Source organism: Tursiops truncatus, chromosome 9 (genome assembly GCF_011762595.2).
Source record: "Tursiops truncatus isolate mTurTru1 chromosome 9, mTurTru1.mat.Y, whole genome shotgun sequence".
NCBI classification, from domain to species: Eukaryota; Metazoa; Chordata; class Mammalia; order Artiodactyla; family Delphinidae; genus Tursiops; species Tursiops truncatus.
Window position 1 is genome coordinate 43,310,162 of NC_047042.1, and position 4,562 is coordinate 43,314,723.

Below are 4,562 nucleotides of genomic sequence, written 5' to 3' on the forward strand. Positions count from 1 at the left end.
GAAGCAACCTAAATGTCCATCAACAGAGGGATGGATAAAGAAGATGTGGTACATAAATACAATGGAATATTACTCAGCCATTAAAAAAATGAAATAATGCCATTTACAGCAACATGGATGGACCTAGAAATTGTCATACTGAGTGAAGTGAGTCAGAGAAAGACGAATATCATATGATATTGCTTATATGTGGAATCTTAAAAAAAAATGGTACAAATGAACTAACCTACAAAACAGAAAGAAAGTTATGGATGCAGAAAACAAACGTATGGTTACCAGGGTGTAAGGGGTGGGGACGGATAAATTGGAAGACTGGGAATGACATGTACACACTACTGTATATAAAATAGAAAATTAATAAGGACCTACTGTATAGCACAGGGAACTCTACTCAGTACTGTTTAATGGCCTATATGGGAAAAGAATCTAAAATAGAGTGGATATATATACATATATATATATATGCATAACTGATTCACTTTGCTGTACACCTGAAACTAACACAACATTGTAAATCAACTATACTCCATGAAAAATTTAAAAATAGCCCATCATATTTTAATTTCTAAAATCAAACCATGTTGTATATATTCTGCTGGCATATGAGGTAGAATTGCCACTGAACAAAAAATCTCACTCTTAGACATAACCTGATATATATTGATACATTTGTTTAATCAAAGAGGAAAAACAGGAAGCTATTCCCAGAAACTGTATGGTAGCTATAGCATGACTACTGCATCCCATAATAATAGTTCTTACATTTTGTTTCTTTTCTGAAGAGTGAAGAAGCAGGCTCAAGCTTTTGATAACCACCACAGCAAAAGACTGAAAGCATTCTCTCTGTAACCCTTGTTAGGTATGTTTGGAAGGGGAGAGAAGAGGTGAAGTAGAATTCAGCTTCTCATGACCCCATATTCTTCTCCCATAGTACTTCCTCCAGGAAACTGTGACTTATGAAATTGAAGGGCAAATGGCATCAACTTTGTGCACATTCAGAGTCCTCATGCCCACGGCAAACTGTGCTTGAATTGAGGTCCTACTGTGTCCCTATTGTGAGCAGAGCAGAAGAGTGACAAGTGACAGGACATGGGTCCCCATGGACAATAGGAATCGTTAAAAGTAAGTTTGTTTTCCTCTGTCTCCACTGAGCATAGTCTATTCAGTGAAAGCCCAAAGTATTAAATGGAAATTTCATTTTTATGTAACAGAAGCTTTAGATATATTAAAAAAGAAAAAAGTGTTCTTCAAAGGCTCCCTTTCTTTGAAATAGACAAAAAGGAAAGGTGAAATTCATCTGAGAACTGTTCAAAGTCGCCATAATCTCAGTAAAAGGGGAAAAAAATGAAAATAAGTTCAAAACCACCTTTGTTTCTTCAGAAATATTTTACAAATAAAATCAGGGAATATTTGCTTAGAGCAATAAAGCCAGCCTCAGCAGAGAATGAAAGTGATACACATGGATGTTTATAGAAAAGTGTTCTTCATTTGAAGTAAATTTACTTTACAGAACATTGAATTTACACGATTAAGGTGAATAACTATTAAATTTCAGGAAACAGGCAGCCATGAATGCAAGAACCTTCTACCTAAAATACATTATAAGGCATATTTCTGAAATATCTAAGAAAATGTGACTTTATTTAGTACAATAATGTAATAATTCATGGATGATCGAGAAAAGCACACTTCTAAAATACTGAGAGTATCATGGGCCAGAGGAACGAATTGGGTCATCAACTTTCCTAATTAATTTGTGATCATTTGTGGTCATTTGGCATACTGGTGCCAATTTTATGTTGTAATACAAAAAGATAACAGAATTTCACCAATTTTGTTAAAACATTTTTAAACTGATACGAAGGGATTCTTGCATTCTCAAGAAGTATCTTCTTGACTCAAATCACAAAGGAATAAACTTACTGTAAGCTAATAATGCTTGGGTCGGGTGAAGGGTGTTTCAAAGACGTTTGATCACTAGACTTAAGGTAGGAGAAGTCACGTACGTTTTTAGAGTGGAGAATGGAATTGGCCATACTCTGCTCAAGTTTCCAAAGTGGGGAAATGATGTCTCATCCAACCCAAATAGTTGATGAAGGAACTCCTCTCAGGCTTGGGCACGGGAAAGGAGACTAGAATGCAGGAGGCTATTCTAAATTACAACTCTATCATCTTTGGCTAAAACAGTGTCTGACAATTAGATGAAGTGGTGTAAGCAGCATTTACTTATAAGAGAAGAACCTGTGTTTGGAATCTTGTTCTGCACTATTAAGCTAAGTAGTTCCAAGAAAGTTATAACATCTTGAAGCCACTGTTTTCTCCTCTGTGAAATGAGGGTTGTAACATCTACCTCTCAGAGTTCCTTTGAATAGTAATTAGTACTTAGTACTACTTACTGGAAAGTAAGAAATTGAACAAAATATGCATTAATACTATATATATACACATACATATGGAAATACACACATATACATATATACATGTGTATATAATACTTATGAGCACAGACAAATATTTTAGCTATCTGGTATTCAGTGTATTCAAAGGATAAATACTATGTACATAGGTAGAAAATGACTTTAGTGTTAAATACTGCAGGGAATATAGAAGTATACCTGAAATACCATATGCTCCTTTCTTCAAAGAATTTATGTGTATATTATTTTTTATTTGCTAACTTAACCCAAATAAAAATTCTAGGTACTGGTTTTACCATCCCTTTTTTATACAGGAGAAAACAAGGCACTGAGTAGTAAAAAAAGTAGTAACGGTAGCAGTAGTAGTAGCTGTTGTTGTAGTCCAGTAAACAAAATGTGATGCTATATAAAGTTTGTGATCATGAAAACAGGAGCTATTACAAGGAAGAAATGGGCCTATCTAATGGATGGTTTGAGTGAAAAATTAAAGGAGCTTAAAAAAAAAAGGATATTTTTGCATAGGGAATGAGTATTGGGCTTGAGCCTAATGGATCACAAGCTTAAAAAGGGCTATTCTGAGATATATCTGGGTTAAGATACAGTGGAATTGGGTATGAGTATCTTGACATCAACAGTCAAGCAGTTTTGTTATTATTGTTTATTGGTGACACTATCATTTAAGATTTTTTAAAGTGGCATGAGACATTTGATACAAAATCTGACCCAAAAAAATCAATAGATAAAAGTAGAGAGAGCCTGGAATTGTGGGGAGCCATGAGGAGTTTTCAACTGTTTATATTCTTTCCAAAGTGGGAGCAATTTTTTTGTTTTTTGTTTTTTTTTTTGGTGGAAGGGAAGAGAAAGCTGATTCTTTAGTGGTATATAGATAGGAATTCAAAGTTTTAAAGGATGTTTGAAGACAATACTTTAAAATATTTCATCTTTTGAAAGCACTTTCACACACATTATCAATAAACTCTCAAATAACATAAAAGGTGGAACAAGACAGATATTTCTTTCATTGCTGGGTATGAAAACTAAAAAACATAAGAACCATAGAATTTGCTCAGTCACAAATGTACAAGTGACAGACACCAAAGTGCAACCCATATTGCCTATCTCCTAGTTAATTACTTTTACCCCACTGTATCACACAATCTCTCAGATATATGTGTCACTGTTCCCTTTCCCGTATCAGGTAATTTTCTAACTTGCAGTATACTTTCTCTGAGGGGGCTTTTGGAAATTATAGAAATAATAATCATAGAATATTTAAGCTTCATGAAAGGTAGAAATGTGCTTTATAAATATTAAATGGTAGGTGACTAGGAGTATAAAATAATTTTGCTCTAAGCTGCTAACAATGATTAAACATACTTCTTTAAGAGCTGCTCTTTTGAAATTCTACTATTTAAATCCAGTGCTTACTTGGCAATGCCCTCCTTTAATGTTGCCTTTTGTAATGCCTGCTTCCTCCTACCCATAAAGTCTGTTAGATTATATTGACATAAATAAATGTAGGCGATATTATGCTTTAAAAAAAAAAGATGGTGTTAATTGGGGACCACAGAAAAGAAAAACACTGAGAATGAATGTCGCGAGGATATTTTAAATCCAAGAGAAGAACTGGCTTTGCTGATTGTTGAGAATAGTCTGTCCATAAGGAAGAGTGATTCCTAATGAGGATGGATGTACCACCTAAGTGTATACGAAACAGCAGCAGCAAGGAAGAAATTGTGATGCATGTAGAGAGCCTTTTCTTTGAACCATGCCTGTTATAAGGCTACGTTTGAAGCCAGTAGAAAGCATTCTCCTATGTATTGTACAATAAGTAAAATGGCATGATGGAAACAAATATCATCAAGCTCTAAGAGCCTACAAATTGTGAGTTCTTTGTTTTCTGAACAAGAGAATTTTCCACTATCCAAAAGTCTGACAAGCAGACACTGAATTCTTTACTCAGTTGAGAATTTGTTTTAGTTTCATAATAAAGATGAATTGATACAGGATGAAAAGCTTATTTTGTAGGGGGATAAAACACATTTATGGGGCCGAGTATATTAATAACTAATGATTTTAGTTCTAATTTTATTGAAAATAATTGAGGCAGATAAAACAACAAACGTAAGAAAAGCATGATCTCTA